Below are 23,343 nucleotides of genomic sequence, written 5' to 3'. Positions count from 1 at the left end.
AGAAAAGAAACAAAAAAGAAAAAAATTGAATAAATGGACCAGTGAACAGACTGAGATACAACTGAAATTACCTTGTTTTCCCCTAGCAGTCAAAGTATGAAGCACTTTATAGTCTGTAAACTAAGCAGGCAGAGAGACTTGTGGTGTTCCTGAAGAGCGAGGTTGTTCCAGTTGGGTGGGGCTTAGTGTAATGGCTCCATTATCCACTAGATGACGCTGCTTAATTTACTGGGGTGGATTGTTGTGGTACTTGTAAGTGCGTATACGCATGTGTGGGAGGGGTGAAAATGGCACCACCCAGCTACCCAGTCTCTAGTATGGGAACTCTGTTCTCCCCGATCAGCAATCATGCACCCGTCCTTTGTCTCTGGCTTCCATCCACTCCCTACTTGTACCCTGTCCATGACCAAGCCATCAGATTGCCAGGTAGCACCTCCCTCCTGAATTTTATCTTGGATGCGGATGTGTTTCCCAACCCCTCACTTCTGAGTAACTGCGACTTTGACCCACTCAGACCTTCGGGGGAGGGTCTCACCAAGCAATGGCTAGGTGCCAGCCTCACCCAGGAAGATTTGCAGGACTGTGCTGCTGCTAATTCCCAGAGACTGTGGCTGGGTGCCAGCTTGCCCCAGAAAAAGGTGATGCGATCATGTAGCAGCAGCCTTTCAGGGATTATGGAAAACCACAACATACATCTGGTGCCAGGCTTCACCCTTAATGTCTTTGTTCCAGAACCAGCAAATGTGGTTGTTCTCTGGGGTCTGCTGTGACCTTTGCCTGTGGGATGGCCGCACAGCCTCTACCAAATGTCCTTCCTGCAGGGGAACCACCTCTGCCTGTGTGGCCCAAGGACCCCAAGGACTTCACTCTCTGCTCCTGGGGATTCACTCTTCCCACCAGAGCTCCACCAGGTCAAGCTGTGGAGTTTTAGACTCTGCACTCCCCTGTTTATAGAGTCTTAATGGAATTTAAACCCTCTCCTTTCTCCTTTCTCCCTGTTTTGTTCAGTCCTTGTGGCTGTTTCCACTTTTTCCACTTTCTCTCCAGCTGCTTTTGGGTGCTTTTCCCACACTCTCCCCTCATCTCTGTTCTCTCTCCACAAGCAAAAGCAGCTCCCTGCCCTCCCTCCACAGCTTCTCTCTCCCCCAGTTTACCTCTCCATGCCATGTACCTGCTGAGTTCTGTGGTCAGTTTGTGCAGATTATTGTGTTAATTCTCAAACAGTTTTCTAGGTGTGCAGGATGGTTTAGTGTTGATCTGGCTGTATTTCATGGATGAGAGATACAAAACAAACCTCCATGCTGTTCTGCCATCTTGGCCCCTCTCCCATGGTGGGTTTCTTTTCTGCAGGCTTCCTCTATGCTTCTGGTTTCTTGGTAGCTGCAGGCTTTTTTCCTGCCAAAGGTTTCTTTTTCCTTTTTTTTAAAAATTTTTTCCAAAAATTTATTCAAGTTATAACCTACAGTGTAGTATTGGTTTTAAGAGTAGAATTTAGTGATTAATCACATATAACACCCAGTGCTTATCCCACAAGTGCCCTTTTTAATGCCTATCACCAATTTAGCCCATTCCTTACCCACCTCCCTACAGCCATCCTTAGTTTTCTCTAGTTAAGAGTTTCTTATCATTTGTCTCCCTCTCTGTTTTTATTTTTCCTTCCCTTCCCCTATATTCATCTGTTTTGTTTCTTAAATTCCACATATGAGTGAAATCACATGATATTTGTCTTTCTCCGATTGAGTTATTTCACTTAGCATAATACACTTTAGTTCCATCCACATTGTTGCAAATGACAAGATTTCATTCTTTTTGATCACCAAGTAATATTCCATTCTGTGTGTGTGTGTGTGTGTGTGTGTGTGTGTGTGTGTGTGTGTGTGCATGCCATATCTTCTTTATCCATTAACCAGTCAAAGAACATTTGGGTTCTTTCCATAACTTGGCTATTGTTGATAGTGCTGCTATTAACATTGGGGTGCGTGTGTCCATTCAAATCAGTATTTTTGTATCCTTTTGATTAATACTTAGTAGTGCAATTCCTATATCATATGGTAGTTCTATTTTTAACTTTTATAGAGCCTCCATATTGTTTTCCAGAATGGCTGCACCAGTTTGCATTCCTACCAACAGTATGAGAGGGTTCCTTTTTCTCTGCATCCTTGGTAACATCTCTTATTTCCTGAGTTGTTAATTTTAGCCCTTCTGACAGGTATGACATGGTATCTCATTGTGGTTTTGTTTTGTTTTGTTTGTTTGTTTGTTTTATTTTTTAGAGAGAGAGAGATCAAGAGCAAGTGAGCAAGCAGAGGGGAAAGGCAGGGTAGAGGGGAGAGAGAATCCCGTGGCCATGGGATCATGCCCTGAGCCAAAATCAATAGTTGGACATTCAAGTGATTGAGCTACTCAGGTGACCCCTTACTGTGATTTTGATTTGTGTTTCCCTGATCATGAGTGCCATTGAGAATTTTTTTCATGTGTCTGTTAGCCTTTTGTATGTCGTCTTTGGAGAAATGTCTGTTCATGTCTTGTGCCCATTTCTTAACTGGATTATTTATTTTTTGGGTGTTGAGTTTGAGAAGTTATTTATAGATTTTGGGTAGTAGCCCTTTATCTGGTATATCATTTGCAAATATTTTATTCCATTCTGTAGGCTGCCTTCTAGTTTTGTTGATTGTTTCCTTCACTGTGCAGAAGGTTTTTGTCTTGATGAAGTCCCAATCGTTCATTTTTGCTTTTGTTTCCCTTGCCTCCAGCGACATGTCTGATAAGAAGATGCTGCAGCCAAGGTCAGAGAGGTTGCTGCCTGTGTTCTCCCTTGGGGATTTTAATGGTTTCCTGTCTCACATTTAGGTCTTTCATCTATTTTGAATTTATTGTTGTGTATAGGTAAGAAAGTTGTCCAGTTTCATTGTTTTGCATGCCACCGTCCAGTTTCCCCAGCACCATTTGTTGAAGATACTGTCTTTTTTCCATTGGATATTCTTTCCTGCTTTGTCGAATATTAATTGACCATATAGTTGTGGGTCCATTTCTGGGGTCTCTATTTTGTTCCATTGATCTAAGTGTCTATTTTTGTGTCAGTACCATACTGTCCTGTGATTAAAGCTTTGCCATACAGTTTAAAGTCTGGAATTGTGGTGCCTCCCTCTTTGTTTATCTTTTTCAAAATCACTTTTAAGGTCTTTTCTAATTTCATACAAATTTTGGGATTGTTTGTTCTGGCTCCGTGAAGAATGCTGGTGTTATTTTGATAGAGATTGCATTGAATGTGTAGATTGCTTTGGGTAGTATAGACATTTTAACAATATTTGCTCTTCTAATCCATGAGCATGGAATATTTTTCCATTTCTTTGTGTCTTCTTTAATTTCTTTCATAAGTGTTCTGCAGTTTTCAGAGCACGGATCTTTTACCTCTTTTGTTACGTTTATTCCTAGGTATCTTATGGTTTTTGGTGCAATTGTAAATGGGATCAATTCCCTGATTTCTTTTCTGCTGTTTCGTTATTGGTGTATTGAAATGCAACAGGCTTCCTACATTGATTTCATATCCTGAACTTTGATAAATTCGTATGTTAGTTCTAGCAATTTTTTGGTGTAGTCTTTTGGGTTTTCCACATAGATTATCATGTTATCTACAAAGAGTGAAAGTTTGATTTACTTCTTGCCAATTTGGATGCTTTTTATTTCTTTTTATTGTCTGATTGCTGACTCTACGACTTCCATTAATATGTTAAATAGTAATGGTGAGAGTGGACACCATTGTCATATTCCTGATCTTAGGGAGAAAGGTTCTCAGTGTTTCCTTATTGAGGATGATATTAGCTGTGGGTCTTTTATTTATCGCCTTTATGATACTGAGGTATGGTTCCATCTATTCCTACTTTGTTGAAGGTTTTTATCAAGAATGGATGCTGTATCTTGTCAAATGCCTTTTCTGTATCAATTGAAAGAATCATATGATTCTTATCCTTTCTTTTATTAAGGTGGTGTATTATGGTGATTGATTTGTGAAAATTGAACCAACCCTGTAGCCCAGGAATAAATTCCAGTTGATCATGGTTAATAATTGTTTTAAGTACTGTTAGATTTGATTTGCTAGTATCTTGTGCAGATTTTTTTGCATCCAGATTCATCAGGGATATTCATCTATAACTCTCCTTCTTAGTGGAGTCTTTGGTTTTGGAATCAAGGTAATGCTGGCCTCACAGGATGAATTTGGCAGCTTTCCTTCCATTTCTATTTGTTGGAACAATTTCAGAAGAATGGGTATTAATTCTGCTTTAAATGTCTGGTAGAATTCCCCTGGGAAGCCATCTGGCCCTAGAGTCTTATTTATTGGGAGATTTTTGATTACTGATTCAATTTCTTTACTGGTTATGGGTCTGTTCAAATTTTCTATTTCTTCCTCTTTCAGTTTTGGTAGTTTCTAATCTTTCTTGGAATTAATCCACTTCTAGATTGCCCAATTTATTGGTATATAATTGCTGATAATATTCTATTATAATTGTATTTCCATGGTGTTTGTTATAATCTCTTCTCTTTCATTCATGATCTTACTTATTTGACTCCTTTCTCTTTCTTTTTAATAACTCTGACTAGGGGCTTATCAATTTTGTCAATTCTTATAAAGAACAAGCTCCTAGTTTTGTTGATCTACTATTTTTTAAAATTTCTATATCATTTGTATCTGTTCTCATTTTTATTTCCCATTTTCTTCTGGTTTTAGGTTTATTTACTGTTCTTTTTCCAGCTCCTTTAGGTTTAAGGTTAGGGTGTGTATTTGAGACCTTTCTTCCTTCTTGATATAGGCCTTATTGCTGTATACTTCCTTCTTTTGCCCTCCTTTGCTCCATCCCAAAGGTTTTGGATTGTCATGTTTTCATTTTCATTTGCTTACATTTATTATTTTAATTTCTTATTTAATTTACTGGTTAGCCCATCACAGTTAGTAGGATGTTCTTTAATCTCCATGTATTTGTGGTCTGTCCAGGTTTGTTTGTTTGTTTTTGTGTTTGACTTCAAGTTTCATAGCATTGTAGTCTGAAAATATGCATGATATTATCTCAATCTTTTTGTCCTGGTTAAGGCCTGATTTGTGACCCAGTGTATGATCTATTCTGGAGAAGGTTCCATGTGTACTTTAAAAGAATGTGTAGTCTGCTGCTTTAGGATTAAATGCTCTGAATATATGTTAAGTCCATCTGGTCCAGTGTATCACTCAAAGCCATTGTTTCCTTGTTTATCTTCTGCTTAGATGATCTGTCCATTGTTGTAAGTGGGTGTTAAAGTCCCCTAGTATTATTATATTACTATCAATGAGTTTCTTTGTTAATTTATTTGTATATTTGGGTGCTTCCAAGTTTGGCACATAAATATTTACAATTATTATATCTTCTTGCTGGATAGACCCCTTTATTATGATATAATGCCCTTCATCTCTTATTACAGTCTTTGGTTTAAAATTTAGTTTGTCTGATATAAGTATGGTTACTCAGTTTTTTTTGTGGTTTTTTTGATGTCCATTGACATGATAAATTGTTCTCCATCTCCTCACATTCAATCTGGAAGTGTCTTTGGGTCTCATGTGAATATTTTATAAGCAGCATATCAATGGATCTTGTTTTTTTATGCATTATGATACCTTATGTCTTTTGATTGGAGTATTTGGTCCATTTACATTCAGAGTAAATATTGATCAGTATGAATTTGGTGCCATTGTATTACCTGTAAAGTTGCTGTGCTTGTAGATTGTCTCCATTCCTTTCTAGTCTTTGTTGGTTTTGGTCTCTCTTTCCTGATCAAAGTGTCCACTTTAATATTTATTGCAGAGCTCGTCTAGTGTTTACAAACTCCTTTAGTTTTTGATTGTCTTGGAAACTCTATCTCTCCTTCTATTCTGAATGATAGCCTTGCTGGATAAACTATTCTTGGCTGTGGGGCACCTGGGTGGTTCAACTGGTTAAGTGTCAGACTTTGGCTCAGGTCATGATCTCACAGTTCTTCAGTTGGAGCTCCACATCAGGCTCTGTGCTGACAGCTCAGAGCCTGGAGCCTGTGTAGGATTCTGTGTCTCCCTCTCTCTCTGCCCCTCCTCTGCTCACACTTTCTCTTTCTCTCTCTTAAAAATAAAGAAAAACATTAAAAAAATTAAAAGTATTCTTAGCTGAGTATTTTCTCCATTTATCTCATTGAATGTATCATGCCACTCACTTCTGACATGCCAACTCCCTGGACAGGTCTGCTGCTAACCTAATATGTCTATCCTTACAAGGTTAAGGACCTTTTGTTCCTAGCTGCTTTCAAAATTCTCTTTTTCTTTGATTTTTTGCAAGTTTTACTATATGTCTTGGTGTTGACCTGTTTTGGTTGATTTTGAGAGGGGGGTGTCTCTGTGCCTCTTGGATTTGAATGCCTGCTTCCTTTCTCAGATTATAGAAGTTCTCAGCTATGATTTTTCAAAGAAACCCTCTGCACCTTCCCTACTCTTCTTCTGGGACTCCTATGATACAGATAGTATTGTGCTTCATGGAATCACTTAATTCCCTGGGTCTATAGTCTTGATCCAATAGTTTTCTTTCCCTCTTCTTTCCAGCTTCAATATTTTCCATAACTTTATCTTTTATATCACTTATTCATTCCTCAGCTTCTTCCATCCTCATTGTGATTACAATCAGTCAGTTTTGTATCTCAGGTATAGCATTTTTTTTTTTTAACTTCAACCTATTTTTTAGGTCTTTTATCTCTGCAGCAAGGGTTTCTCTGGTGTCTCCTATGCTTCTTTCAAGCCCAGCTAGTATTCTTATAACTGTTGCTCTAAATTCTTGTTCAGATATATTGCTTATATATTTTTTTAAAATTTTTTTAACGTTTTATTTATTTTTGAGACAGAGAGAGACAGAGCATGAACGGGGGAGGGGCAGAGAGAGAGGGAGACACAGAATCGGAAGCAGGCTCCAGGCTCTGAGCCATCAGCCCAGAGCCCGACGCGGGGCTCGAACTCACAGACCATGAGATCGTGACCTGAGCTGAAGTCGGCCGCTTAACCGACTGAGCCACCCAGGCACCCGCTTATATATTTTTTGAGTAAATCCCTGGCTATGATTTCTTCTTGATCTTTCTTTTGGGGAGAATTATTTCATCTTGTCATTTTGTCCAGGTTTCTGTGTTTTGTGTGTTATGAAGTCTTGTTATGTTTCCTGATCCTGAGAGTAATGCTATATTGAGAAAGGGTTATACACTTTACAAAGCCTGGTGCTTCAGGAAATGGTTAAGGTGTATGCTGTGTACACTCTACTGTTATGATTTGGCTGCTCTTTGCCCCAGTTAAGTCGTGTGCAGAGTACCTCCTTGCTTGTAGTGGAGAGTGTTTGGACCTTTAACTAGGTGTGCTTTAATTTGTTTGTTTAAATAAGCCTGATTAAATATAAAAAAGTGCTGATCCAAAGAGAGAGAAAAGGAAAAGGAAAAAAAATCCCCAGATAAGCAAATAAACAAAAAAGTATAAGCCTCATTCCAAAGAAAAAGGAAGAAAGAAAACAACAACAACAACAACAACAACAACAACAACAACAACAACAAACAAAGAAATCCTAGTCCTATTTCCACCAGAACTAAAGCTGACACTTTGGAGCACTCTATGATCAGTAGACTTGGTGCATACAGGGGGCCTGTGCTGGTTCTCTGGGGGAGAGACCTGCCATGCTGGCTTACAGTCAGATCTGCTTTAGAAAAGATGTCCCTATAGGGCCCAGCATGGCGAGGTTTGGTGTAAGCGGCTCCACCCTCCACTGAGGGCGCTATGTTGTTCATTGAATGTAGGTGTTCCAAACATGCTGGCTGTCAGGGGAAAATGGTGTCACCCCACTCTCTTATCCCTGTTTAGGGGAGCTCATGCCCACTGCTGTTCAGGAAACCCTCACAGAAAAGCGAACAACCTCCCTTTTTGTGTCCTAGGCTTCCATCAGATCCCTGCCCTCAACCTGTCTGTGCCTGGGGCCAATGAATACCCAGTGCCACAGTACTCCTGTGTTTTATCTCTGGCCTGTGGCTGGGATTCAACACTCTAAATCGTAAAGGATCAGCAAGGCACAGACCAGATTCCCTTCTCCAGAGAAGGAGGTCTGTGCTGTGTCTGGTGCTAGCTTTTTCCCAGTGAAACAGTTGCACAGCTGCATAGGCACTTGGAGTTTATGGTGAAGCACAGCAAAAAGCTGTGATCAGGTTATCTGTCCTCCGTGTGCATTTCTGTCCCTTGCAGATGAATGGCTGCTCACTGGTGCCCACTCAGTCCTTTGTCCTTGGAGAGGCAGTATACCCTCTTCCAAATGTACTCCAGGAAAGGGAACATTCTCTCCTAGTGCGACCCAGGGGATCTCTACACCACACTGTCCTCTGTCCACTCTGTCCAGTGTTTGCCTTTCTCCCTAGGAGCACTGCTGCCCACCTGGCTTGACTCCAGCAAATGGTGCTGACTTCTAAAACCTCAGAATTTGAGTTCCATTGTTTGTAAAAACTTGCAATAGTCAGTTCCTGTTGATTCCCCAGTCAGTGGTTTGGGGGGAGTGTATTTCTTGCATGAACCCCACGCACTGCTCTCTCCCCCTCTCTTTTTCTCTGTCTTCTCTCTGTGAAAAGGGCTCCCTCTCCACTGCAACACCACAGCTTTTCTCTCCCCCATTTTACATCTCTGCACCTGCCACCTTCTCTTCTCTAATTGTGAGGATCATTCTCTTCATCCTCAGATCGATTTGTTAGGTGTTCCAAATGATTTGATGTTGATCTAGCTATGTTTGAGGGATGGGGCAAGCCCGGGGTCCCCCTACTACACTGCCATTATAACTCCTCCTCCTCTTCTGCTTCTTAACACTGACAGCCTTCTTTCCTTTCTTCCCTACCACAAGCTTCTGGCCTGGAACCCTTTTATCTGATTTGGCTTCTAATACTGCTCCTGCCTTATCCATCTGGAATTTGTGATTCTTGGCCCAGTGAAGAATGGTGTTCTGGTGCATGGTCTTTTCACATGGGTGTAGCTTCAATATGATTCTCAGGTTTTTCAGTGAATACTTCTTCAGAACTCTGCACTGAATCTTCTTATGTGGTACTTGGAGGGCTCTTGGGATCTCTGGGCTCTTCAAGATTCTGCTAAGGTCTGTATTAAGCATCTTGTGCATGGGAAGATTGTAGTCACTCCTGAGGGAGGCATGCTTACCCCTAGTGCCATACAGAGTGTCTAGCTTGCAGAAAGCAAGCATTTCAATCCAAATGCAGAAAGGCCCCACATGCCCACCAGGAGTAAGTTTCAGAATGTTCTATGCACTTATATTAAGTAAAGTAATTCCACGGATGTTTCTGAAGGCCTTAATGTTTCTTCATTATAGATGATGCAGGGGCCCCTGTGCTGGATACAATTACAGTTGCTCATTTTGCCCTTGCCAGCTCTCATTCTCTGAGAGGCATAGACCTTTTTGATATCATTCTTCCTTGGTCTTTTTATAGCCTTCAACCACCAAAGAAAGTTCAGGAACTTCCTCAATACGAAGACTTTTAGACATGACCAGCACTAGTAAGGCTGAGGCAGCCAGGGCAGAGTGATGGCATATTGCTTCTGTGTTGTGTTCATTCTGTGGTGCCAAAGGCACCAGGTTTTGGTTGGTGCAAACATGTGGCCCCTATGACACATATTTCTAAAAGCACCCTGGACAGAATGGTGAGTTCCACCACTTCGAACTCTGGAAATTTGAGTCATGGCTCTGCCAGTCTCTCTAAGACTCAGCACTGCTTTGATGACCTGCTAATTCACTGACACCAGATGGCTGTTTGCTGTTTTCATGCAAGTTGGTGTGAACAAAGTTCATGGTATTGGGTCGAATGGGAGCCTTGAACACTGCAGACAAAGTAACATTAATTTCCAGATGACTCCTCCTTCTTGGAGTATACGGATATCAATGGAGGAGCACAGTCCATCATAGGGAGAGGAGAGGGCCATACTCCTGTATCAGTTAGATATTGTGTGTAGCAATTCATCCCCAAACACCTATTTATTATTTCTCAAAGTCTGTGAGTTGACTGAGGGTTGACTGATCTTGGCTGGGCTTGGCTTGCAGGTGGCTGTGCTCCATCCTCCTGCTAGGATCGTCAAGCCAGCCCAGTTTGTTCTTGACAGTGGCAATGGCAGAGGTTCAAAAGAGCAAGTGGAAGCATACAAGACTTTTCAAAGCCATCTTATTCTGTGGGCCAAAGAAAATCACATGTTTGAGCCCCAAATTAGGAAGTAGGGGTACCCTCATCTACAGTGGATGACACTACAAAAATATATGGCAAAGGATATAGAATTAGGGAGAGGCAGGGAATTAGGACTATTGATGCAATTTATCACAGAGATGTGTCAACCAAGCAGTCATTTTACAATCTACTGTTACTTGTTGGTTTCTCTTACTCTGACTTAAGGAAGGGTTAGCTCCCTTCTGAATCCTGACAACCATGGGAATCTGTTATCTTCTTGGAGGTGGTTGACTCTGAGTGTTGCTTTTTCCAGTTTCTTACTCTGCTTCCTCTCCCCTGTGAAATTGTAAGCTCTGGAGTATCTTCAAACTTGAATCATTAAGTAGGGCACATTTGTGAAGTAACAGGTTTTTTTCCTTAAAAATTCTTTATTTCCTTCAGTAAGTAGGGACAATATGAGTGTGTACATTCACATTATAATCTGGTATTCTTGTATTTTAACTGGTATTGTATCCCTGTAACGCTTTTCCTGGTATTATGGTATTTTACTGAACCTTGTAAGACATAATACCTTTTGTTTGCTAATGGCAGAATTTTAAGCAAGAAATAATACTGACTGAGTAATGGAGGGGCTGTGAAATTGAAATCAACTCCTGTATTTGGACATGAATCCTGATTATTGCCCAGAATGGGTGTTCACACATGACCCTGATGGGCTGTATGAATAAAACTCTTATTTTTATTCTGCAAAATTCACCCATCCAAGGTAGGAATCTGAAACTTTTTGACCTTGTTCTTGGAAGGAGTTATAACATGCCATTTAAATCAATATTAACCTGACCTCCAAAACCATGTGGAATCTGGGCTTTTCATTCTTTGCATTTTGCATTCTTTTTCCTTCTTTCCAACAACATTCTTACCAAACATGCCTCTTCTTCCTTTCTTAAATACCAAAGCTACTCCATGCCTCAGTTCTTTGTACCACCCATTCCATCTGCTGGAATGTTCTTTCCCCAACCAGCTGTCTTTCACCTACCTAATTTCCTGTGTGTGCATTGGGACTAAGTTAAATCCTAATTTATTTGAGAAGCTGTCCTGACCTCACAGTTGTGATTACCCAATCTGTCACCCTGTGCTAGAACTCTCCATCTTCCTTCCTAGAACTTTTCACATTTCTAGTGACTGAATGAATCATTGCATGGTTTTATTTTGGTGTTTTTTGTGTGTGTTTTCCTTTCTGGCCTCTTAGTTCCTTGAGAGTTAGTACATCTTGTTTCCCTAGCCCCTGGCCTATGGTGTTTGGCACAGAGAAGGTTGTGAGTTCCCATTTGTTGAATGAATGAATGAATGAATGAATGTACGAGGCAAGTTTGCAGAGACATAGATACTCCGAACTGTAATAGACTGTAAAAGTTCCCGTCTTATGGCTTCTACAGCAACTCTCCTGGTCTCCAGGTACTGATTGCTTCTGCTTGAATGCTTCCCCCAAATGGGAACTCATTCTTCTTGATGCTGTCAATTTCATCTTTTTAACAGTTATAAAATTTTCATGTTTCCATTTCCATTAAACTAGAATGTGTCATCTCATAACTCTTATCTATTGATTTTATGTCAAGCCCCTTGGGATTTTACAAAACAACCTTAATTTATCCATTATTTGTCAGTGTTTTGTGTATTTGAAAATAATGATTGTAATTCCTATGCATTTTTAATTGAAATACTCAATCTTTTATATGCACACTTTATCAACATTATCTAATTTAATTGTCAACATGATCCTCAATGAGTTGTATTATTATCCCCATTTTACAGATGAGAATCCTGAGGCTGAAAGAGTTTAAAGAATTACCCAAAAGCATGGAATCAGTAAGTGGCAGAACCTGGATTTGAAACCAGGAACCATAATTTTTGTAACCCAGATTCTTGTTATGCTGAGGGGACTAATATAGATATTATATTTAACAAATGTGAAGGACTTTGTAGAAATTAACACACTGGGTTGCTGTTCCCTTACTTTTTGACCTTCATACTCTTGTGAATAGTGCTATAAGATGCTTTTGTTCATATTTCATTCACGTTGGCAATCTTTCATCCCTTTCTGCATTCACCTGATGGCCACCATATAGGGCTGCATGTTTAAGTAGATATCCATTCCTGTATGATGAATCTAGTACCCTGAACCTTGATAATGGCAATGACAAGCATTTTTAGCCCTATGACATTTTTACTCCATTTTGCCATCTCTTCCGGTGTTTCTCAGTACTTGATCTCTGGCTTCATCCAAGCGTCTTTAGCCCTATACTTACTTTCTCCCTTCTATAATATCTAACACTGATCTTGTACTGACATTGATTCTCCCTTACTCTTTTTCATTCATGCCTGCAACATCTACCTTTTGTACCACTGGGGAACATCCTAAAATAATCTCTGTGTCAATTTAGTTACATTATGCTGCTGTAACAAACAACACCAAAATATTAGTGGCTTTCATAGAAAAGGCTTATTTTTAATTCATGCTTAATGTCCTTAGTAAGTTAATATTCAGACTGTTGACCACAGTTCCTCAGAGACTCAAGCTAATAGAGCAGCTACTATCTTGAACATGACCTGTTGTTGTGACATTTAAAAAAAAAAAAAAAAAAGATGAGTCCTATTGTCTCTTATCAACAATTGAGTGCTTAGCCTGGAAGTGACACTAGTCATATGACCCACCCAATCATAAGGGGGCCAGAGAGGACATTTCTGACATATGAGCATACATTGGGGAACTAAGAAACATTTGGTTTATATTTGATAACTTAGTTTGTAAGACTAAGATTTGTCTTAGGGATAATTAGGTTATATTAAATAGAAACCTACTCAGTGTAGCTCATTGGGAATTTAAAATAGAAATTTATTATAAGGAATCAAAGGATTTTAATGGAATCCAAGAGTTGAAGTACAGTAACTGTACTTCATAAAGTATGAAGTACATAAATATGGATCTTCATAGCTATCATAAGCTATAGATTTTGAGAACTGGAAGGCTTCCAAAAACTAGGCAGCAATTCCATTGCTCTCTTTGTCTTTAGAAACAAATGACCTCTCATCTCTCTTTCCTTGCACATTGGATCCATTCTCTCTCTCTTTTTTCCTGCAAACTAGCCTTCCCTGTTTATTTTTTAGCACATGCGACCCTAAAATTGACCATCTCAGAATGGGAGGCTTAATTCTTAAGTCGATTTGACCTTATAATTTCAGGGCCTACAGCTTACTAACCCAGATTCTCTCTTCTCCTTGGGTTGGTATCCTTCCATGGTTCAATTAATAACTATTATTGGCAGGGCAAAGATGATGTTAGATAGTAGTAAGTAGTCCTGTCTCTAGGGAGAATGGAAGAGGAATTGATTGGAATCTTTATCACTTTAGCCTTTTCTATTACTAGTTTAAATGACCAATAATACAGTTCCTCAGAAAAGGGATTAGACATCATCTTTCCAAATAGTGTGGAACATCATGAAAACCCCAGTGTTCTTTTGTGTTGTCTTTTCTGAATGTCTTCTCTTTTCTGATGACTTCTGAAATCCTACATTATAATTTTACCTCTTAAATATTAAGATTTATTTTTTTTTTCAACATTTATTTATTTTGGGGACAGAGAGAGACAGAGCATGAACAGGGGAGGGGCAGAGAGAGAGGGAGACACAGAATGTGAAACAGGCTCCAGGCTCTGAGCCATTAGCCCAGAGCCTGATGCGGGGCTCGAACTCACGGGCCGCGAGATCGTGACCTGGCTGAAGTCGGACGCTTAACCGACTGCGCCACCCAGGCGCCCCAAATATTAAGATTTAAATCTCAGTTACATTTAACATTAGGGAGACCCTAACCATTCCATATATTCCGTCAACTAGTTAACTAATTAGTTAAACAAATGATTATTAAGTGCCTATTAGGTAGAATGTGTGCTTTGTGTTGGGTGTAACCAAAAGGAACTGCCCTCAAATTGCATGCAATCAAGTATTGACAGGTTCATGTGAATTAGGATTTTAAGGTCAGGTTTCCAAGGCTAACAGACCACAGGCACTTGTGGATGGAAAGATGTGAGCTGACTTCTATAGAATATCCACTGTGTACCATGCACCATGCGCTGGGCCCTCTGTGAATAATTTCTTGTAAATCCTTACATTACACCACAGAGATCAATGTCATCATTCCAATTTAAAGAGAAGCAAGATTGAAACTTAGGTCTTTTAGATTCCAAAGGCTGTTTTCCTTTTCTAGGTCAAGCTGCTTTCAGGAATGAGGTGGTGATATCATCCAGAGTTGACTAAATTGGGCTGGTCTTTGACTCTGTTCATTCTCTTTCTGTCTTATAGCACTACCTTAACAATTTCTCTTTTAAATCACTTCATGAGGAAATTTGCTTCTCATAGTAAATAACTGGGCGGTTTTGATTTAGGTTCTTTGTTCAAATCCAAGTAAAGCTTTATGATAAGAGGAAGAGCCTGAACCAGTGTGAGTTGATCATTAAAGCTGGAAGTAATGATTTCTGACACAGGTGGGAAATAAATTCTTATTAGCAACTAAGTTAACAATTGACCAGGTTGTCCCAGTATGAATGCCTCTCTTGTGAGGAAGCTAACCCTCTGGGAGGATGTAAGGTCTGTTCACTTTGATTTCATCTCAGAATTGATAATTGTCTTTTTTCATTTCAAAGGTTCATCCAGTAGTTTATTAAATGGTGCCCTCATGGCCTCCAAGAGCTCTGTCTTCTTCTATGAGTTCCTATCTCATTGTAGGGAAATTGCATAAGTTCTGGTAGAATACTACAAACTGTAAAAGCTTCTCAACTTCCTCTACTCTACAAGGTATTCACTAACAAGCAATAAACTAAGAAGAGGCACAGTGGAATGGTGGAAAAAGCATGGAGCAAGGCAAAACTGTGTTTGAATCTTGGCTCCTTTGCTTAGTAACGGTGTAGACATGGATAAGTTATTTAACCTCACTGTTAGTCAGCTTCCAGATCTGGATAGAAGAAGGTAACAAAATCTACCTCAGAGGTTTGTTGCTGGAATTAAATGACATAGAACCTGTAATGCATAGAAAATACTCAGTGCAACAATGCAATTATGATATATTTATACAGGCCTGCCATGAATGACTATGTAGACCGGGTACTGCATGACTCCAGGGAGTACCATTCAAATGTGGTCAGTACTGTGTGGCTAACAACCTTTATGACCATAGTCACCCTACTGAAGGACTTAGCATACTTCCCAGTGCAAAGAGAATATTTTTAAAAAGGCAATTATCATTCTTATTACTCCTCCTGTGGAATTTTCAAATCTGGTGTTCACTCTTGACTTCTTCTTTTTGGACTATTGGTTTGGTTGAGCAACCTACCTGACTTCAGCTTCTTTTCACTCCAGCTGGACATTTCTTCTTCAATAACCCACTTCCATTTTGTAAACAGCAGACTGTAGGCAAATGATAACCTGGAATCTTGGGATTCTTTTCCCCATCCTGGATCTAGAGCTTAGCTTTTCTGTTTGCCTGGGAAGTGGAATCAGACCATGGACAGAAAAGTAGGAACTGGGTTTATGATACAGAGAATATGCTTTTGTGGGTGAGGGTAGTGGCTTCAGACTGTTAGAACTTGAATTTGAAAATTGTGGTGATCTTTATAAACATATGTTTCACTGTCATAGAAGCATAAAAAGGTCTCTGAAAGTGGTGACAAAGAGAGTTAAAGGATTAGGACAACTATGTGACTAGAAAAATTTGCACTTTTGTAGAGAATTTCTGTGGCACAATTTAGAATTGGATTGTCAAGCATTAATGTAAATTTGTGAATACTGAGCCATAGCTGTAACGAGATTCTGTTGTTACCTGAAGGGAAAGCATTTTGTGGACCTTAAACTGTATTGGTTTTGAATAACTTGGTGCCACACCTACATTTTTAACATGCTGATTTGCTTTCACCTTATAGAGCAATGTCTTACCCAAACTTGTAGATGTGCAGATTGCTCCATTCCTTTGAAAGTGCATCAGGAGAAAGGAAGGGGGGGGGAAATGAGAAATTACACATATATGAGGATCATAAGAAGGCTTGGTTTTATCCTTTACATGCCAGTGCATTTATTTGAAATAAGTATTTTGTAGATTGAAATTGTACTGCTCAAGAGAAAGTGAATGAGTTGTGTGTAGTGGGCAAGGGAGGAAGAATGGAAACATTAATATCTGTGAGGTATACTCTGTTCTGAATTCTTTGCACATTCATTTAATCCTCATAATATATCCATGAGGCTGTGGTTATTATTTCCAGTTAAGAATGAGAAAAGTCGGGTTCAGAGAAGGTGATTTGTTCCTACTGGTAGAGTTTGGGTTCTAACCCATATCTGCTGACTCCAAGGCAATTCCCCTTTCATTAGACCAAGATCAGCATGCATTTTTGGAAAACAACTTTGGTAAATAGGTTTTGTGGGCTATAAGGTCTCTGTTGCTGCTACTCACTGTGCTCAGATGGTACAAAGTCAGCCATGGAGAGTATGTAAACATAAATGAGCACTGCTGTGTTACAATAAAGCTTAATTTGCAAAAAGAGAGAGGGTGAGATTTGATCTGCAAGTCTCGTTTGCCAAACCTTGAAAGCCTTAGAATGAAAACCAAGGCAACAAATCTTTAAATGAAAAGAAGAGAAAACAGTTAAATGAAGGTAGAATTTGGACAATGACACCGTTTTGTAAGGGACATCATAAAATTTACATACAGTTTTCCTCATATAGTAAGAGCAAAGGCCATTTCATATACACTTTACAACTGTATCAGCTACATGACTATGTCAGTCCTGGAAGGCAACGAAATTCTTCTTTAAAGAGATATGTGACTAGTGTTTTATGTATAACATCTCAGTTAACCACAAAAGACTGGGTCAGAGCAATACCCATGAACTGTTACAGTCCCTCTACCTCAGTTTGGTTACTGGTTCCTTCTCTTGTCATTGACTAAATTTTAATGTAATTCTTAGATTTCTATAAACAAACAGATCATCATGTTGTTGGAACAATTCTAATATCATAAAGCTGGACAGGTAAAATTTAAGGTAAAACTATAATGTTATTTTCTCTACTGAAGATAGAATGAATAGCACATTTCTTTAAAAAATCTTTATCATTTGCTTATTAATTTTTGCATGTTAAATATAGACTGGGAGGCCCCAAAACAGGATACTAAGTAAAAAATGATAAAAAGATATTTCTCTTCAAACAGCAACATAAATATTTGAAAAAGGTGAAAAGAACAGCTTCTCAACTCTCCCTGAATTCCATAGAAAATCACCAACTTGTTCTGTTAAGAGTTGTGGGACACCTGGGGCGCCTGGGTGGCTCAGTCGGTTAAGCGGCCGACTTCGGCTCAGGTCATGATCTCGCAGTCCATGAGTTCGAGCCCCGCGTCGGGCTCTGTGCTGACAGCTCAGAGCCTGGAGCCTGTTTCAGATTCTGTGTCTCCCTCTCTCTGACCCTCCCCCGTTCATGCTCTGTCTCTCTCTGTCTCAAAAATAAATAAATGTTAAAAAAAAATAAAAAAAAAAAAAGAGTTGTGGGACACCTAATACTTGGAAATTACCAAAAACAGTAAGTAAACCAAATAATATTAACTGAAGAATACTAAAGACTCAAAAACATTTTGACATGAAGCCCAGTCTGGTGGCTCAATACTCTGGTTCAGAAGTCCTCTTGTAGTGGTTCAGGCTGGGAAGGATGGAAGTCCAAGTTGAGACAGTAACTCCAACCGTGGCAAGGAAGGGATGAATATGAGAATGTTTGTACCTAGAAATGACAAAATGTGTTGTACTATTTAGAGCTCATTATAGTTGTTGTTTTTGTTGTTGTTGATGATGATGATGATGATTATAATGATGATGATGATGATTTTTGATGGCAGATAATGGAAACTGGCTGGTGGACTTGAGCTGAAATGGTGATTTATTGGCAGGATTCTGGGGTAATTTACATAATTGAAGAAAGCTAGCACATATAATTGATCAAATCTTGGGAAGGCATAAGTCAGGGAATCTCTGGGGACATCAGCATTGAGCCTCCATATATCTTCTTTCTGGGGTGTTACCATAGTGTTATTGACTTCCAACCTGTGGTTAGTGGCATTAATAGTCCTAATTAAATACCTTGTTGCATCCATACCATTTGCTCTGTAACTGTATGGGCCTCTCTCATTCGGGTTCTGAAAATTAGCCCTGAAAGAGTAGCAAATGCGATGTAATCAGAAACCTGAATAGGCAGATTTCCACTTCTTTGTTTGTCTTTGCCATGAGAATGTGCCTGGGCTAGCCTTCTGGATAGTATGGCACATGGAGAAGAGCTGAGTGATCCCAGCCATCTAAGCTGAGCCCCCAGCTATGGGAAAAGCTCATTTGAGAACTGCCTATCCTACTTGCAGCTGAGATGCATAAATAAATCTAGCATAGATCAGCAGAACTGTCTACCTGACCCATAGACTAATGAGAAATGATAGGTTGTTGTTCATCATTTAAAATTTTGTGGGTATTTATTACACAGCAGTAGCTAATTAATACACAACAATGTGTCTTGGCTCAAGTTTTAATTTCTTTTTTTTTTTTCAAGTTTTAATTTCTTGAATAAGAGGACCTATTTGATTCAGCTTGGTTCTTGGAGTCACTTAGCTGTGACCACAGGGCAGGTGGTATGGCTGAAAGGAGAAACATGGTGAGCTGTAAAAACACCACAATTGGTAATATAAATTATGTATGGATAGCATGGGGGAGGGATTGGGATAAAAATGGAGAGTCAAAAACTCTTGGAATATTTGTAAACATTCTGAGTTTCATCAAACTCCTGAAAGGAAGGGCTTTTGGACTCCCACTGATAGTAGCTGTGAGTCAGCATTAGGGAAATTGCTTGTTCATAACAAGTCAAAAAGTGATCAAACCCATGGAGAACTTGATTGGGCAACATAAAATGGACTTGGTTTTTGTCTCTGTATCCTCAGTGCCTAACAAATGATGGTGCCCAGGAAAACCAACATTTTTTTAGAGAGAGATTGGGTATCAAAAGAATTTTCCAGAGTAAAATATCAGCTGTTGATATTAAAAAGACAGTGGCGGTAACTGATCTTTGACAAAGCAGGAAGGAACATCCAATGGAAAAAAGACAGTCTCTTTAACAAATGGTGCTGGGAGAACTGGACAGCAACATGCAGAAGGTTGAAACTAGACCACTTTCTCACACCATTCACAAAAATAAACTCAAAATGGATAAAGGACCTGAATGTGAGACAGGAAACCATCAAAACCCTAGAGGAGAAAGCAGGAAAAGACCTCTCTGACCTCAGCCGTAGCAATCTCTTACTCGACACATCCCCAAAGGCAAGGGAATTAAAAGCAAAAATGAACTACTGGGACCTTATGAAGATAAAACGCTTCTGCACAGCAAAGGAAACAACCAACAAAACTAAAAGGCAACCAACGGAATGGGAAAAGATATTTGCAAATGACATATCGGACAAAGGGCTAGTATCCAAAATCTATAAAGAGCTCACCAAACTCCACACCCGAAAAACAAATAACCCAGTGAAGAAATGGGCAGAAAACATGAAAAGACACTTCTCTAAAGAAGACATCCGGATGGCCAACAGGCACATGAAAAGACGCTCAACGTCGCTCCTTATCAGGGAAATACACCTCACGCCAGTCAGAGTGGCTAAAATGAACAAATCAGGAGACTATAGATGCTGGAGAGGATGTGGAGAAACGGGAACCCTCTTTCACTGTTGGTGGGAATGCAAATTGGTGCAGCTACTCTGGAAAGCAGTGTGGAGGTTCCTCAGAAAATTAAAAATAGACCTACCCTATGACCCAGCAATAGCACTGCTAGGAATTTATCCAAGGGACACAGGAGTACTGATGCATAGGGGCACTTGTACCCCAATGTTTATAGCAGCACTCTCAACAATAGCCAAATTATGGAAAGAGCCTAAATGTCCATCAACTGATGAATGGATAAAGAAATTGTGGTTTATATGCACAATGGAGTACTACATGGCAATGAGAAAGAACGAAATATGGCCCTTTGTAGCAATGTGGATGGAACTGGAGAGTGTGATGCTAAGTGAAATAAGCCATACAGAGAAAGACAGATACCATATGGTTTCACTCTTATGTGGATCTAAGAAACTTAACAGAAACCCATGGAGGAGGGGAAGGAAAAAAAAAAAAAAAGAGGTTAGAGTGGGAGAGAGCCAAAGCATAAGAGACTGTTAAAAACTGAGAACAAACTGAGTGTTGATGGGGGGTGGGAGGGAGGGGAAGGTGGGTGATGGGCATTGAGGAGGGCACCTTTTGGGATGAGCACTAGGTGTTGTATGGAAACCAATTTGACAATAAATTTCATATATTGAAAAAAAAAATAACCCCCCCCAAAAAAATAAAAAATAAAAATAAATAATAAAAAGACAGTGGCGGGGCGCCTGGGTGGCTTGGTCGGTTAAGTGTCCGACTTCAGCTCATGTCATGATCTCACGGTCCGTGAGTTCGAGCCCCGCATCGGGCTTTGTGCTGACGGCTCAGAGCTTGGAGCCTGTTTCAGATTCTGTGTCTCCCTCTCTCTCTGCCCCTCTCCTGTTCATGCTCTGTCTCTCTCTGTCTCAAAAATAAATAAATGTTAAAAAGACAGTGACCAAATTCTGCTGACTTTAGATGTGTCAGTACCTGATAATGTGGTGCCTATATAATATTAATTATTAAAAAAGTAGTAATTTGTGCCAGAAACAAAAACATTAATGTTATCATGTAATAAAAGTGTTTTTCAGGCAACCAGCTCACTAACTGCCTGCTTGTGGTGTTTATGGCTGTGCTTTTCTTCCTTGCCATAATTGTAGAATTGTAGAACTGTAGGGAAACTGAGACCCTCTGGTCCAGAAGGCCTATGGCATGGTGTGGGTACTTCTTGATTTACTGCCTTGGCACAGCCCCACATATTCTTCTTTTGTAGAAGGTTCTCAAGTGGCTTGTCTGAACCCCCATTCACTAAGTCACTCACTCATCCTCTGCTCAGTCAGCACATAGTTACTGAGCTCTAGCCATACTCCTGTGCACACAGAAGGTGCAAGCAAGCAGGGGCCAGGTGCTTCCAGCTCTGGTCAGTCTGTGATTAACATGATCCTAATCACAAGGAACACATTAATTTCCATATTTTTATTTCTCATACTTTATAACCTTCGGCATGCACATCTAGGCTGTCTGTATATCCTAGCAGCTGAGCTGCGAGGAATGTATTGGGAAGAATGGCATGTGGGAGCACTTTTCCTCATGTGAGTTCTAGAAATTAGTTGCATTTTAACTGTCATTCCCCTTCCTTCCTTCCTTCCTTCCTTTCTCCTTCCTTCCTTCCTTCCTTCCTTCCTTCCTTCCTTCCTTCCTTCCTTCCTTCCTTCCTTCCTCCCTCCCTCCCTCCCTCCTTCTCCTCCTTCCTTCCTTATTCTTTTCCTTCTTTTCTGTTTTTGCCCTTGAATAAATACTGATTAAGTCCTGGTGTTCAAAAAGTGGCACATAGAACTAAAGACACTTTGCTAACCTCAAGTTGCCCACAATCTAAATATTTTGTGAAAAAAAAAGTAGAGGTTTTACTTAGTTGTTGGCATGAAAGATCTCACTTAATCTATACAGCTGTTCTATAAACTAGGTATTCTTATTCCTATTTTTAGATAAAATAAAGCTCAGACTGTCAGGTAATTTTCTCAAAGTCCTACAGCTAAGGCACAACAGAAGTGGTATTTGAATCCTAGTTCTTCGAGTTGTGACTTCAAAACCTGTGCTCATATCTGCACATTGTGACAGTCCCATCACCCTTCAGCTACAGTCCCTCTCCCCAAATCAGACATAGTCCCTGTACTATTCAGCTGTTGTCAGAATATTGCTGCATAACAAACAACCTCAAGACCTCAAAACTCATTGGCTTATAGCAGCAAGTATTTAGTTTTTTCACTCATGGATCTGCAAGTTGCCTGGACTTTGATCTCAACTGGATTTGGATGGATTCATCTGTATTTGGCTTCCGCATGCAGGTTGGATGCAGGTCTACCCTAAATGTCTTCTCAAACTCCTGACCCCTGGGCATCTTCACATGGTAAATGATCGCAAGAGAGTCATTCAAGCCATGCAAACATTTTAAAGCTATTGCTTACATTATCTTCATTAACTTTCATTGGCCAAAGTAAGTTACATGGTCAGCCAGACATCAAGGAGGCAGGGAATTATACCCTCTCATAGTGGGAGGAACTATATAAAGTTATATGGCAGAGTGTTCAAATGTATAATTCTATAATGGAGGGCAGGTGAAAAATTTGGAACAACAATTCAGTCTACCACATCCCCAAATCAGCAAGATGGCCAAGCAGGTGTGTATAAGTGGTCTATCCTTTAGTGGTGGTTAGAGGTTGAAGTCCTGGCTTTGTCACTCCCTGACCATGAAGCATTTGGCCTGTCACTCAACTCTTTGAGCCCTCACCTGTGCTGGAATTGTCATTATATTCTCAGTCCCATATTCCTTTTAGACTTATATAGATCTGAGAGAGCAAATGTGAACTTCTTTATAAACTTTACTGCAGTATTCAAAGTTAATTGTTAATATTGTTATTTATTATTTTTATCAATATTATTACCACCTTAATTAGAATATTTTAAGTCTTTTGGGGGACCACCTGACATTCCACATTTGGAGAACCAGGTGGTCTGTGGGCTGTGGCATCAGTGCTTATTTATTTTATTATTGTATCCATGGCTTGGTTTCTGGTATTATTAAGTCATTTGTTTATGATATTTAATAAAAGCAGGCACTGTCTGGTCTGCAGCTCATCAGAGGCAGTACAGCCTTTCACTTCCTGGGGAGTGGTTTTCATTTGGGGCAGCCCCAAGTGGGACTGAGGATGGTTGGTGGTTTGTGGGCATCCTCTGTTTCACCAAAGTGGTCTGCAGTCTGCGGAGCTTGAGAGCCCTACTTCCCATAAGTGCACTGTTTCTTGTGCTGAAAGCATTCACACAATTTCTATTGCTTCATAATGGGCTGAATTTTCTCTCCATCAGACAAACACAAATAGTGCTTGAAGCAA

At 39.8% G+C, this 23,343-nt stretch overlaps 1 pseudogene; it reads right to left on the bottom strand.

Annotated features, from left to right (window-relative positions):
- Window positions 1–9,963, bottom strand: part of LOC112858654 (large ribosomal subunit protein uL4-like) — a 115,654-nt pseudogene extending 105,691 nt beyond the window's left edge.
- Between the last annotated feature and the right edge of the window lie 13,380 nt (window positions 9,964–23,343).

This window comes from Puma concolor, chromosome B1 (genome assembly GCF_028749965.1).
Source record: "Puma concolor isolate L17-30 chromosome B1, mPumCon1.1.hap2, whole genome shotgun sequence".
In the NCBI taxonomy this organism is placed as follows: domain Eukaryota; kingdom Metazoa; phylum Chordata; class Mammalia; order Carnivora; family Felidae; genus Puma; species Puma concolor.
Note: the sequence above shows the minus strand (reverse complement) of the source record. Positions and strands in the feature narration are given on the sequence as shown.